At 47.4% G+C, this 15,639-nt stretch overlaps 1 long non-coding RNA gene across 2 annotated transcripts in view; it reads left to right on the forward strand.

The window, feature by feature from the left end:
* Window positions 1–15,639, forward strand: part of LOC106832095 (uncharacterized) — a 68,786-nt gene that overhangs the window by 8,613 nt on the left and 44,534 nt on the right. For both annotated transcript variants that reach the window (XR_011505232.1, XR_011505233.1), the window contains exon 2: window positions 11,030–11,196. This is a non-coding gene — a long non-coding RNA (uncharacterized lncRNA). The remainder of the gene's footprint in view (window positions 1–11,029; window positions 11,197–15,639) is intronic.

A 15,639-nucleotide genomic window follows, 5' to 3' on the forward strand; every position in this document is an offset into this window, starting at 1 on the left:
CTGTGCACATTTATTTGGGTAAAATCAAAGGTGAACAGAGGGCCCTGGGCTTATATGTGATGTTTTAAGAAAGGGTGTAACCAGAGGAGGACCTCTAAGAGTTCTTTTATGTTCCCAGCATTCTGTGATTTGCGGTTACTGTTCCAACAGTGGTTAGAGGAAGCCTGGGAGATGCAAATGTCATGGCACCTGGGGAAAATGGTGGAACCCCCAACAGTGGGACCTCAGGTCATGAGAATTCACACTAGGCTCCAGGTCCACCAGAGATAATAGGGAAGCACGCCGAATCCAGGCTGTCCTTCCATCTCGGCTTTGCCACTTTGTGGAATCAGAGGCAAGTTACTTCTCCCAGCCTCAGTGTCCTCCTTAGTGAAGGAAGATGTTGTGAGCAGTATTAGAGGAGTTCAGTGCTTAGCATATTGTAAGATGCCAATATTATTATCTTTTAAAAGCCCTGATTAAAAGAACCAAAAGGAAATGAAATGTGGAACTGTCTTCTGTGAGCCCTACGTCTCATCTGGGCTCGTGATCAGGTAAGGAAGGGGATTTGGGATAAACAGAAATGAAAGCTTTGGGAGAAAGATGAGGAGGCAGAGAGAGAGGAGGTCTGGGACCTCTGCTGGGGAAGCTAGTCAGATTACAGCCTGAGCCTGTGAGCAGCACTGGGGAGCAGACATTCGGGAAAGCATGAGACACACAGGGAGGAGCAACCTGAGAAGTCAACTCTGCAAGGGAATCCAACAGACAACAGACTCTGGCAGAACCCTGGGCTGAGGGTCTGGATAGCTGCAGAGAGAAGTTTTGGCTGGGAGTGTGAAAGGGGACCTGAGGGGGGACCCCCAAACTGGGAACCAGTCCAGAGGCACCAGCCTGCCAGGCTGAGAGGGAACTTGGAGCAACACAGCCCATTAAGCTCTGATTAGTGATGGGCTGCGGGCTGGTTCAGGTAAGGGTGCACCTGCGGCTTACCCCATCTCGACAAGGCTCGCACGGGGAGCTCTTCACACACCTGAGTCTTTTTAACTCTGACTGTTCGACTAAACCCAGACTGGGCTGAGCAGCCTTTGTGGGGAGGGATTCCTGGGAGAAAGTTTTTTTAAAAAAACGGACTTTTTTCGCGTGGTTTTTCTTGCCCATTCACAGAAGTGGCAAGGAAAACAAAAATAGAAGTGGCTTCCTAAACTTGGGAGCTCCAGAAGCTATTATAGAACAAAATGTGAGCAAAAGTTAATAGTCTATCATATTATATTATTATAGACTTTAGATGATCTTTCATCCTTGTGGCCTTTCTTCTATAGTTGGTTTTAAATTTTGGTTAATATAACTTTTTTAAACTTTTAATTTAAGTACAACATGCATTCATAAAAGTGCCACAAGCCTAAATGTATAATTTTCTAAAAGTTCACAAATGAAAACACTCCCACACTAGCACTTAGATCAAGAGACAGAACGTGACCAACACCCTGGAGCCCACCCTGTGCCCCTTTTCCAGCACCAGTCCTCATCTCACGCCATAGTTTAGTTTTGCCTGTTTTTTTCTTTTTTTAAAGAATTAGTTTTTAATTGTGGTAAAATGCAAAAACATAAAATTTATCATCTTAGTCATTTTTAAGTGTATGGTTCAGCGACGTTAAGTACATTCACACTGTCGTGCAACCAACACCACCATCCATCCACAGAACTCTTTTCATCTTGCAAAACTGAAACTCTGTCCCCATTAAACACTAATTCCTCATTCCCCTCCCCCAGCCCCTGGCACCCCCCATTCTGCTTTCTGTCTCTGTGAATCTGACGACTCTAGGAACCTCATGTGAGTGGAATCACACAGTATTTGTCCTTTTGTGTCTGGCTTATTTCACTGAGCATGGTGTCCTCAAGGTTCATCCACGTTGTAGCACGTGTCAGAATTTCCTTCCTTTTTAAGGCTGAATAATCTTCCGTTCCATGTGTAGACCGCATTTTATGTATTCATCTTTGGATGGACACTTGGTTGCTTCCACCTTTTGGCTTTTGTGAATAATGCTGCTATGAACACAGGGGTACCAGTGTCTCTTTGAGACCCTACTTTCGCTTCTTTTGGATGTATGCCCAGAAGTGGAATTGCTGGGTCGTGTGGTAATTCTATGTTTAATTTTTTGAGGAATCACCATACTGTTTTCCACGGCTAGTTTTGCCTGTTTCTAAACTTTATATGCATAGAACCATTCAGTGCATACTCTTTAGTCTAGTTGTTGCCGTTCAACCTTGTGTTCGCGAAACTCAGTTTTTGTTGACTCGGTTTCTAACAGGCATCCAGTGTTGTGAGGCGTTATGATGTACTTGATTTTTGTTTGTCTATTTCATATTCTCCCATATCTTACTAAGCTATGTTTTTATGGGTAGATCCTTCCAGTTCTATTATTTCGCGCTGTAGCATTTTGTAAGGTTATTGAGTAGAGTACATATTTCTTCCTTAAAGTTCAGCAGAAGCCTTTGCTGAACACATTTGTGGAAGTGATGCTGGCTTCTGTGATTCTGGCCCCCTGTGGGGACATCAACCGCGACCCTTTGTTTCTGCTGCCGGTAGACTTCACAGCCAGAGGCAGCTGTCTAAGTGGAGATGCCTGCATGTTCCACAGGTTGGCCTACTGATATGGCAAACGTCCTTTCCAATTTTAAGACTGCTTCTATACTTTTATGAGAGACGATTTTGGTCAGCCATTCAGTTACCTTGGGTGATAACCACTCGTACGATAAGATGGCCCCACATTTCCACACCTGCTCTAAACGGGCTTTTCTAGTGAGCCCTTCCATCCACAGCCACCCATTTAAGAAAGCTGCAGTGGGAATCACATGTTTGCACATCCCCTGAAGCACCTCTGGGCTTCACTGAATACTTTCCTTCCTTTAACCGTTTCTATAGAGAGCTGAGAGAGAAAAATAGCTTGTAAATCAGGTGATCTAAACAAAGACTTGTTTAAACGTTCCATCAAGTTCCAGGTATGCTCAAGGGAATAAGGGAAGTGCGTCCTAACTAGGTCAGTTGGAGTGTGGTAGCCACATCACGCTAAGAGTTTCCTAAGAGGAAGGCAGTTCTAGGAATTGAGACGAGGGCCTGAAGGTCCAGCCGCCCCCTCCCTGTGGCCATCAGCACAGGACTAGAGAGAGCTGGCAGAGCTCTTTGCATGCTCTCTGCTAATTTGGGCTGGAATGTGGAGGAGGGGGAGCAGCGCTTGATATATTTAGGTGGAGTCAGGGGTCCTGGGTTTGAGTCCCTCTTGACACTTACCAGAAACCTGATATTGAGCATGTCACTTGACCCCACAGAGTCTCACTTTCTCCACTTGTGGAAACAGCATAATTTATAGACTTACATTGCATTTTGTCTGTTGTCTTTTTTTACACCTCCGTTCCCAGAAGGTCAGATCTTATCTTGCCGGGAGGTTTGTGGTGTCAGACTGGAAGCCTTTGCCTGAATCCCAACCCACCCTCCTGGATTTCGTTTTGAAAGCTCAATGTCTTTTAGGAGATAGTGCCAGCTAGTGCCCAGAGAATGGGGGCTGTGTGGGAGTCGGGGATGGAGGATGGCGACTTTTGCTTTGTTTGTTTTCAGTGAGAGGAAAAAGCTGAGGGGCAGGGAAGGTGTTTTCCTGTAGCCAGAAAAGAGTTGGTGGGTTGGGGATTCCAGAAGAAGCCCCAAGAATCTGAGTCCTGTGCTGTCACAGTCCCAGCTCTTGGAAAGGTGGCCAAACCTTAAAGAGGAATGGCTGCTTGGCTCCCTCTAAGCAGCATGCAGACCTCTTCAAGGTACCAAGCTGGCCAAGGCAATGACAGGTCAGGGATAACCAGGGGGACAGAAAACCAGAAGGGTCACCTTGAAGCTTCTCCTTTTCTGATGACCCTGGGACCTTTGCCTTTTGAACAACTGCAAGAGCTGGGGTGAGAAGTGATAATGGCAAAAAGGGGTAAGATTGAATCAATTTGATTTAATAAAAATGAAGAAATTAACATTTCTTATGAGCTGAGTTTCTGGAGCAAAATTCCACCTGGCCACATATAAATAAAATGGGGACATCCTAGTGTCCAGCTAACTTGACTATCGTGGCAATTAAGAGAAGTGATATATGTGGAAAGCACTTAGCAAATTGTGAAGCATTCTGCCTGTTCCTACGAGGACCCAGCTCTCCTGATCATGGAGTGAGCATGTAGGTCCCAGACTCTCTTATGAGTTGGTTGGGAGGAAAATGGCCATGGGGAGGCAGGCTTCCAAGGGCTTCTGCGTGGGGTGCCCAGCGTCTGTTGCATCCATCAGCAGACCAGAGCAGGATGTTGACAGTTGGGGCTGCTTCCTTTGTGGGACGGAGCAGGGCGTTGCCTCCAAATGCTGAAGCTGCAGACTTCACTTAGTTTTTCATGGAGGAGAGAGTCAGATGCACCTTGGGGTGAGCATGGGAGATTTTCCGACAGGATTCTGTGTTCACACTCTACCATGCCTCAGCTGTCTGGTCCATCACAGCCACAGGGAGTCCTGGAAGATGGCTGCTTTGCTCCTGTGGTAATAAGTCATTCGCAGAGAATTGGAGATCTGAGCAGAGTGGGCCTTAGCCAGTCGCGTCTAGAACAGTGTGGAACAATAGAAATCAGATGCCCCATAATTTGAGCAACATGTGTTATTTCAATTCTTTTTAGTAGCCACATTTTAAAAAGTAAAAAAAAAAAAAGAGAAGTGAGATTAATTCTTATAGTTTATTTCATGTACTCCAATGTATGATAAATACTATCATTAAAAATACTATCATACAGGGGCCAGCCTGGAGGCATAGCAGTTTAAGTTCGCATACTCCCCTTTGGCGGCCCTGGGTTTGCAGGTTCAGATCTCAGGCACGGACCTATGCACCAATCATCAAGCCATGCTGTGGTGGTATCCCACGTGAAATAGAGGAAGATTGGCACAGATGTTAACTCAGTGACAATCTTCCTCTAGCAAAAAGGGGAAGATGGCAACAGATGTCAGCTCAGGGCTAATCTTCCTCACCAAAATAAAACCCCACCTATCTTACAATATATAATCAATGTGAAATATAAAAAAATATAATATACTAGTATAAAATATTCATGAGATATTTTATGTTATTTTTTGTTTTTCTTTTTTTTTTTTTTGAGGAAGATTAGCCCTGAGCTAACTACTGCCAATCCTCCACTTTTTGCTGAGGAAGACTGGCCCTGAGCTAACATCCATGCCTCTCTTCCTCTGCTTTATACGTGGGATGCCTACCACAGCATGGCTTTTTGCCAAGTGGTGCTGTCTCCACACCCGGGATCTGAACCGGCGAACCCCAGGACACCAAGAAGTGGAACATGCAAACTTAACTGCTGTGCCACCAGGCCAGCCCCTTGTTTTTCATTTAAATGCTCGAAATCTAGTGCACATTTTATACTTATAGCACATCTCAATTTGAACTAGCCACATTTCACATGCTCAATGACCACATGTGGCTTCTGGATTAGACAGTGCAGGTCTACCCCAGAAGCTCTCAGCTGGGGGAAACCCCTTCCCCTGAGGGTGTCTGCCAGTGTCTGAAGATATTGTTGATTGTCACAAGTGGAGTAGGTGGTACCGGTATCTAGTGGGTGGAGGCCAGGGATGCTGCGATGCATCCCACAATGCACAGGAGAGCCCCCACAACAAAGAATGATCTGTCCCAAGGTGTCAATAGTGCCAAGATTGAGAAACCCTAGTCTAGACCAATCCCCCCTCCTCCTTTCGTTCTCAGTGGTGGGAATGAGGCACCGAGAGCCAGGTGCTGACAGGACAGGTGCTGACACCAGGTCTCCCGATTTAGCCCCAGGGCATTCCCCTCCATCCCCCGTGGCCTCCTTCAGGCACATGATGGTAGCAGATGTCCCCAACTCTCCTTCCAGCACAGCTCCAGAGATGAACATAAGTGATAGGGCACGAGCCACAGGCAAGACACCAACCCCCAACAAAGTTCCACAGCACAGAAGTTTCTTTTGTGTTACGTGAAAATTTAGGGAAAATTCATACGCTTGTCAGAACCTGAAGACAAGCCCGAGAGACAAAGGAACTGCTGAAGCCAGCAGGAATTCTGCAGCTGACACTGGGCCAACTCTGGATGAGGCCTTCAAAGCATGGGGTGTCAGAGGGGAGCATCTCCCAATAAGGTCGAGTTTCTTACCCAACTACCAGACGACCAGAAACTGTTTTCTGAATGTCCATTTAAATGTTTATTCTCATCAGTCAGTGAAAAGTACTTTTCTGTGACTGGAAGCCACGGCTTAGAAACACAATGACCAAATGTGTTTGCCTCTCTTGATCTCCTTAGGGACCCTTTCTCACCCACCCTCTTAGGTATGTGGATACGGACTTCTTGAAATGTTTGTAGAAATTGGGAGGGGAATGAGTGAGTGAATGCATGAATGAATTGCACAGAGCAGCTTCGGATATAAACTGGCCTTTCTTCCTATTCATTTCCCTGTTAAGTAACCTGGTTCTTTTACAGTTGTTCACTCCTGACCTTTGGCCTCCTCTGCTGGTGTTGCTGCTTCTCACCGTCTTTTCTGTGTCCAGCCCCATTCTGCATTCCTGAGTGTGTCTGTGGACGGCCTGATTCCATGTAGGGAAGTGATGCTGTGAGAGTTCCCTGGACGCCTTCCTCCCCAGCCATGGGCCTGGCCTTGGGACTCCCTACAAAAAACTTCCTTTCCCTGTGTCCCACGCTCCTGGAGACATTCAGACCTCACTTCCTGCATCTGTGACCTCTGAGCACTCCTTGAGCCTGTCCAACCTCCCCAGGGAGAAGACACCCTTTCTGTGTGTTTCTGCCAACCAAGAGCCCTTCAGCCTACGCGAGGCATGCTTCATACCTGTGGACATAGTTGCTGGTTGACAAACCCTAGGCAGCCATCCGTTCACCCAATTCGTGTTTTATTTCAAGACCCTTGCTCCCTTTTGCCCACCTTTACGTGTTTCGCTGCTCATCAGCCCAGTAGAGGATAAGCAAGCAGAACTCAAACTGGCTCCAGCCATTTTGTCGTTAGCACGTGTGAAGGAGGGTTAGAAAGGAGCTTAGAGCTGTCTGAAAATGAGATTGGCGGAGAAGCTATGTGACTCTCACACATGGCTCCTTTCCCAGCGGGGTGTGTTTGTCACGGGCTGACCACTGGTGCTTGGGCCCCAAAGAGCCACAGATGTCAAGGAGCCGAATGACACTTGGGAATTCCCAGCCTTCTGACCCATGCTTGCACCCTGGCTTTCTCCCTCCACAGTCCGTATTTTTCTCAGGCCACCAGTAGGAGATCAAGAGGTCTCTAACTCCACTGCGTGTGCTGGATGTCAGGTCACTGGGTTTCAGGATGACAGTCCCAGCTCTGGGATGTGGAAAATATGATGCCTTAAGCTGAGAACTGCAAGCCTCTCTTGGAATAGAGGAAGAGCACATTTTTTGGAGATGGATCAACCTATTTACTGATCACCAGCTGTGGGGACAAATTCTTGGTCTCACACAGCAGCTAGCTTCAAGGGCATGGCCACTGCACCAACTCCCAGTTCTGTGCGGCTGACCAGTGGCCTCATACAATTGGTACGTCTGCAGAGAGCAGACTCTTCTGTTCACTGACAAGTACGGATTTAGCTCTTTCTAGACGCTGAGAGCTGCTCTCCTTGGGAAGTTAAAAGATGGCTTTTGAAAGCTATTTTCCTTTCCTCTTTCTCATCTCCTCATTATTTTATTTACTGTAAATAACATATACAATGTCTTTTTTAAATGAGATGAAGCCCAGAATCTAAGGATCTGTTTTAAGCACAATGGGTGTCTCCAGATCACTCACAAGAACTCAGCTTCATCTCAACTGTCTCTTGGCTCTCATTAGCTGGAGTACGAGCCCTGTGTGTGCAGGGGGCGGTTGCTCACGTGCCCTCAGCATCTCTGGGGCAGCTGGGCAGGGGCAGGAAGTGGCAGACAGAGGATTCTTCTCTGCTGCTGTGCAGCTGTTTGCAAACCGCCTCCCCACACAGGCAGCTCCTGCAGCTGGAGTGGGTTGCAAGCTATTATGCAACATGGCCACATGCTGCAGACAGATGCCAGGACCAATGTAAACCCTATAATGCAAACACTAAAATTAGCAGGAGAAACCGTTCACTTTGCATCCAGGTCCTGGTTTCATGGTCGTCTTTGCTGACCCAGCACATCACTTTAGCTGAATTTTAATGAAAACATTTTTGGACAGAGATGAGTGTCCCAGGTGCTTTCATTAAACTGATGTCAAGGTGTCGTTGACCCAGTTTCTCAAAGGGACACAGTGCTTCCTCTGCTGGGCGTAGAATGACTGTTTATTCCTGGAAGTGGACATGAGGAAGTGACTGTCGAAGGAATGTCACATCTCACTCTTTCTGCTCCATCTGCTTGCTCTGCTGTCTTTGTTTTTATTTTAAGACAAAACAACGTTTGGGTGGAGGGTGAGTCTCCGAGTAAGTAATTTTCAGAGGGAGAATATGGGCACGTCGACACAGGGAAAACCTTATGTTTTAACTCCATTTATTTTTCTGGGCTTTTTTCTACTGTGGTTTTTAAAGTTGGAAATTCAGAGAGCCTTCAGAAGACAGCCGGTCTGCTTTAATGGTACACAAACAGATCTTAAAGCCCCCCCGTCCCCCAGCTCATCTGTGTTGGAGAACTGTGAAGCTAAGCAGAGCTAGAAAAGCCGCTGTGCGCACGGCGGCCAGCAGCCGCTGGACCCGAGTCTGTGAATCCTGGCGCTTGCAGACGTTACTGCAAGTCATTACCGCTCACTTTTGCACGCCTCGCAGCATCTCCCGAAAAGAAAACACACTCAGACGCTGGATCTGGCCTTTCTCTCCTTCTGTGTAGTTTCCAGGCCTCTGCTTTGCTGTCCCCTTGCTTCCCCCAGAGCCGCTGCGCAGTCTTGGTAGGGCGGCAGCAGGAAGCGGGACACGGCGCCTCATGCTCCGTATGCTTCCCAAGGAGGCCGTGTGGGAAGCCGGGCTGACTTTCCTCCCTGTTGTCCTACCCTGTGCCTGCAGCCCCCAGATTTCTCTCTTGGCACTTATCTTATTTCCTAACAGATTTCCAAACATAGAGCTAAGTTCAGATCATGAAAGAGAGTTCCTCGAGGAAGGCCCAGGCTAATAAGGCTGGGGCCGGGCATCGGGAGCCTGCCCCTGGGGTCGCTTAGCAAGGCCCTTTTGCCCACTCTGCCCGACTTCACAGAGTGCCCTCCTGGCTCCGCCCCCTCTCTCCACTGAAGGTGGCGCACTGGGAAAACAAGCAGGCCTGTTTGCCTTTCTCTTTCAACACTCCAGGGTTATCGCAAGTCCGGAAGGGTTCAGATGGTCACGCAGCTCCTGCCTGCAGAGGACACGTGGGAGATGGAAGAACTGGCACTTCGGTGCCCTCAAGAGGTGGTACAAACTGAAACATAATCTGGTGCATAAAAGAATTTAGAATGACTCGTAAGTGACCAGTTTATAGACTTTTCAAAGGGACCCGGGAATATTTGTATGGAAGCCTCTACTATGTACAAAGGGGACAGAAGGATGAGGCAGATAAGGTCCTTGTGCTGAAAGAGCCTACAATCCAGGAAGGAGATGAGATGTGCGTCCACGTGGCTAGCGGATGAGAGAGGAGACGAGCCTGCCTGCTCCCCTGCTTCGAGGCTTTTCTCAGCACAAAGGAGCACGAATCAGCCTTCAGCGTCTTGAAGAGCAATGAATATGTTTGCTGAAAGATTCTGGAGGGAGCTGGCAAGGGGTGAGGGACCAGGCATCACATGGACCAATACAGTGAAGACTTCTCGAAAAAAAATCCTCTACCCATCTGCCTCGCAGGTTCCAGGTCTCCCGGTGATGGCTGAAAATCCTTCCTCTCTTGGAGTCAGGCCTCCTGCTGCTTGGCCGGCTCCTTCCTCTCTCCCTCCCCTTTGTCAACATCACACCACATTCCCGCTGCCCCCCACACCAGCCCCACAGATGCTGTCTTTGCTTCTCTGTGCTGCTTTCTTCAGCTGGCTCTTTTCAGTAGCCCTCTTGGCCCCTCTTGGTCTCCGCAGGTTCTTTCCACCATCAGCCAGTGAGGCCTCAGTGGGGCGGGGCAAACACAGGGGCCTCCTTGGGGTTGAACTGTACCTGAGCCCGGCGCTCCGAGAGAACAGCGAAGGTTAATCCTGTGATGTCTGTGACTGAAATCTCCCATCCTTTTATGCTCTGGGAAATGGCTTACCACAGAGAACCATCCTTCCCCACGTGCCTTGGATAAGACCCACTGTTATGGGCTGATGTGTCCCCCCAAATTCATATGTTGAAGTGCTAACTCCCAGCCCCTCAGAATGTGACTGCATTTGGAGATGGGGTTTGAAAGAGGTGATCGATTTAAAATGAGGTCAAAAGAGGGGGGCCTTAATCCAATTGAATGGTGTTCCTGTAAGAAGAGAAGATCAGGACACAGACACACACCATGTGAGGGAAGATCATGTGAGGCCCCAGGGAGGAGGCGGCCACCTGCAAGACAAGGAGAGAGGCCGCGGGAGGGAACAGCCCAGCCGGCACCTGCATCTCATGCTTCCACCTCCAGAGCTGAGAGACAATAAATGTCTGTTGTTTAAGCCGCCTCATCTGTGGTATTTGTTACAGCAGCCCAAGCTGACTGATACACTCCCTGTCCACTCATTCTTGTGACCCCCATAAGAGTCATGGATGGCTCCCTGTTTACCTGTCACAAGGCCAGACACAGACCTCCAAATTCCCATCTTTGTTTCATAAATGATTAACTGAACTGTTTGTCCCCCAAAACTAGACATAGGGATAGACATTTCTTGTTCAGCCAACTGACAGACTCCCGTGGTTACAAAAACGTCCCAACTGTGAAGTCACCCGCCTGGGACTTGTCTACTGCTCCCTGTAAGCGTCTAGACAAAACCACTGTGGAGACCCTCTTATCTTTGGATCTGGAGTGCTCTCCCTACCACTATAGTCTGGATAAATCAATGTCCTTGCCTGTTTGTTTGCCTTTGACAGGTTGGAGCTGTGTTCAGAGGGAGCTGGAAGCATCTGGACTCCGTCTTCCAGTGCTGAGGGCTGAGACCTCTCCAGCCTGTTGTGCTCCTTCTTTGACTGTGCTCCAGGGATCCCACAGTGAGTCCAGCTCCTGATCTCGGCTCTGGACCTTTGTCCGCGGTAGCATGGTAAGGACTTGATTTTGATTCTCTGTTGGAGCACTCTTGCTTTTGTTTTGTTGCTGGCTTCTGTTTAAGCTTGGTACTGTGGGAAACTTCCAATCCACTCTTCAACCCCCTGGGAAAATCCCCTCTGATTGTATGTTTCCCACTGTTGCATGGGTCAGGTCATTACCTCAGTAAATGGCAGGGTTTTACTGAGGACGACTTAGAGCTGCAGTGGCCTCTTTGGGCACCTAGAATCTCCCTAGACTTGTCCATCTATGAGGAGCCTTCCAACTTCAGGGCTTTAAGAGCTCTCCTCATCTATGGTCAGCTTATTTTGCTTGATACAAAGAGGCTTAAAAATGAGACAAGGTCGGGGCTGGCCCCGTGGCCGAGTGGTTAAGTTCGCGCGCTCTGCTGCAGGCGGCCCAGTGTTTCATTGGTTTGAATCCTGGGTGCAGACATGGCACTGCTCGTCAAACCACGCTGGGGCAGCGTCCCACATGCCACAACTAGAAGGACCCACAACGAAGAATATACAACTATGTACTGGGGGGCTTTGGGGAGAAAAAGGAAAAAAAAAAATGAGACAAGGTCTCCAATCTATCTCAAACTGTACAGCCCCTTAAGGCTGTCTCTCTCACTACCCGCTCTCTGCTCCTGCTCCTCCTTCACCCTCAACAAAACCTCACCATACTTTCCTCACCCAGAACCCTCCACGGGTCCCACTCTAGCACTCCCCTCGCCCCCTATACACTATTGCTCCTTAGTCTGCAGATTCCCTTTTCCTCCTTTCCTCCTTCAGCCCCTACTCCTCCCATTACCCTTCCCTGCCCCGAGTAGAGTTCCCTGCTCCCCAGCTCCCTGTCTTAACCCATATTGTTGGCGCTTCTCACCTGTGATGGAAGGCTAATGACCTAAGCGCCCACCTCAACAAGGACTCACTCAGATTTACATGCTATCGTTCAAGACTTTCCAGACAGTAAGAATAAGGAAGAGTTTACAGTCAATTCAGACTGGTCCTTGGGGAATATTCTCCTGGGGTCCTTGGTTTTTATCAACTTGTGCAGCTGCTAGTGGGCCCCAGAGATACCACTTTGTGGGTTGAGAAAGCTAAATGAACCACTCTTCATGAGGACCTTCAAAAAAATCAGAACATTCCTGAAGTTTATAGGCTAAAATCATTGGGGAGAGACTTTAGAATCTGTTCCAACTCTCTCCTCTCAAAAATTGATTGGTCAGGGGCTGGCCTGTTGGTGTGGTGGTTAAGTTTGCATGCTCCGCTTCGGCAGTCTGGGGTTTGCTGGTTCAGATCCTGAGTGTTGACTTACACACCACTCATCAAGCCACGCTGTGGTGGCAACCCACATACAAAATAGAGGAAGATTGGCAAAGATGTTAGCTCAGGGACAGTCTTCCTCACACACACACACAAAATTGATTGGTCAAAGATACAAGAGTGCAGGCAACCAAGAGATGAAGCCGCCTCTAACTATAGATGTAGACTGGAAAATGTTGGGAAGCACTACTTTAGTCTTGCTCTTGACAACTGAACCTGTCTGTCTTTGTTACTAATTTTGTAAATGGCTTATAACCAGAAATTAGAGATATTATCCAAAAACATGATATAAATCGGCAGAATGCTCCTTTCTCTGAAAATCTGCACTAGCTCAACACCATGGAGACTCCATTGCAGAAAAGGCCAAATCAACACAGTGCAAACTGAAGGCTTTACAACTTAACCTACTAGGAGGAGGCACCCAGGGCAATCTGCTTCCTCCAAAACTTCCCACAGATAGAGACACCTGCAGATATTGTGAACGGAAAGGACGTTGGACTTGGGATTGCATGGCTTTAACATGCAAAATGCAAGAGTCCAAAAATCTGTCTCCCTGATGACTTTGTCCTTGGGACCCTCCCCGTCGTGTCCACACGAATGTGCAAGCAGAGCTAATCATCCCCACGAATGGGCTCCCCACCCCTCCTTAGTGGGCCAAGGGCAACACGTTCCATCATTAACACCTTTTATTTCCCGCCACCCTCTTTCGGGGTACACAGCCATACCTATGAAGGGCCTTGATACTTGTCCACGTGCCTGCCTTTATCTGAACCTCTCTCTGTCCACTAGGATCCCTCACTACCAAGCACAGTTTTCTGCTTAACTCCACCACCCAGTAAATGTTCTGGAAAGAGAGCCACTTCCCAACTGGACTATCAGTGTTCTTGGCCCCCTCCTCCCCCCCCCCCCGGGGGCCTCATGCTCTAGACCCCTGGCTCCCTGCCTCACACCTTTGCCCTTTCATTGCTCGCATTAACCATTGGATTTATTTTGCTCCTGTAAAAACCCCTGAAACCCCTTGAAACCTTCAAGTACAAGTTATGTACTTGACTCCCTTTGAGCTGCTCACTCCACTGACACAGACCAAATCTGAAAGGCTGAGCCTCTCAAAGAAGGACTAGAGCCTTCTGTACTACTCCCAACACTACCCTAATATCCTCTAAAATAAGAATACTCTAAGGCCTTCCACCTATTATTTAAGGCCTCTTGACAAGGGTATCTTAGTCCCCATGTCTAGTTCCTGTAATACTCCCATCCACCCATAAAGAAGCTGAACTGGATACCAGCTAGTTCCAGGGCTTGAGAGCAATAAACAAGATAGTCAATTCCAGGTTTCCTCTGGTTATGAAAGACCCCAACACCATTCTGGCCTCTATCCGCCCAATACTACTTACCTCACAGTTATCGACTTACGCTTGCTTTTTCTAGTATATTTTTCAACCCTGACTCACAATATCCTTTTGCCTTCATATGGAAAAGTCAACAATATACTGGACCATCATATCTCAGGAGTTTATTGAGGCCTCTGCTTATTTCCCTAGGATCCTCAATGCAAACCTGAGAGATTTAACCCTCCCCTGCAACTCCATCCTTATCTGGTATGTAGATGACACTTCTCTGTTTACCTGATATTGACAGCTCATTTATCACCACCCATTATTTACTCCAAGCCTACAAAGGACATAAGGTCTCTTAAGACAAAATGCAGTGATGCAGTCCTCCAAGTGCATTACCTAGGGCATGCGATCTCTTCTGAAGAGAAGATCTTATTCCCTAAATGAATTAACACTATCATCAATTTCCCTCTCCCTCGCCCAGCAGTTGACTGTTGCAGGAACTGGATCCCTAACTTTCCACTGTAGTCTCCCCCTTCTTTGCCATGGCTAAGGAGACCATCCCCAAGCCCCTTAACTGGGACTCTCCTTCCATGTCTGCATTTCAAAGCCTCACATCCTCTTTATCCTCTTCTCCCGCCTTTGCATTTCCCACTGCTGGTGGGAATATAAATCGGTACAACTGCTTTTAAAAATGGTTTGGCATTTTTTATAAACTTAAGCATACACTTACCATAAGACTTAGCATTTGCTCTCTGAGAAATTCATTCTCTCCAAGAGAAATGAAAACACGTCCACATAGAGACTTGACCACAAGTGTTCATAACAGCATTTTTCATAGTGACCGCAAACTGGAGGCAACCCGACAGTCCATCAGTAGGTGATTGGACAAACAAATTCAGGTATGTCCATACAATGGGTCACTACATCGCAATAAAAAGGGACAAATTATTGATGTATGCAACCTCTGTGGATGAATTGCATAGGCATTATACTGAGAGAAAGAAGCCAGACACAAAAAGAGTACTTACTGTATGATTTCATTTCTATCAAACTCTTGAAAAAACAAATCTAATCTGTAGTGACAGAGAGCAGATCAGTGGTGGCCTGGGGCTAAGTGTGGAAAGGATCGGCTGGGAAGGGGCCTTACAGGAGCATTTTTGGGGTGAATGAAATGTTCTGTTCCTTGCTTGTGATGGTAGCTACACAGGTATACATTTGTCATATAGGAGCATTTTACTGTATGGAAATACACCTCAATAAAGTTGATATAAATTTAAAAACAAAAAAGAATGAGTCGCATGTACAGACATGGAATATTTTAAAATGCCACAGAAAAATAAGCCTAGAATTATATTTAAAAATAATAAAATTTTAATCACTTCCTTATCTATGTAAATACCTGGTAAAAGATCCAGAAAAATCACAGCAAAGTGATAACTGCGTGTTGACTAAGGGGAGAGGAGTGAGATGGAGGGGACTTTCCACTTCCTGCAAGTAATGTTTACTCTGTACTGTTAGGTTTTTATAATCAGTATGTATGTATTATTTGTATACTGTCTTTTAAAAAAGAAACACGCGTGCACACACACACACAAAGGCACCTGTCCCTAATCACATGAATCTCAGTCCACTTCTGACTCCAGAGCAGAAAGCTAAGAGCCCCTAGGCATGGGGGCTCTGCTGTGAAGGAGGACCACAGCTCCTTCCCCATCAACTGCAGGCCCAGGACACCAGGCTGAAGGGGCAGGGTGCTCCAGTCATCACCTTGCCAGCCTTCTGGACTCTGGCCAC

This window comes from Equus asinus, chromosome 8 (genome assembly GCF_041296235.1).
Source record: "Equus asinus isolate D_3611 breed Donkey chromosome 8, EquAss-T2T_v2, whole genome shotgun sequence".
Taxonomy (NCBI): Eukaryota; Metazoa; Chordata; class Mammalia; order Perissodactyla; family Equidae; genus Equus; species Equus asinus.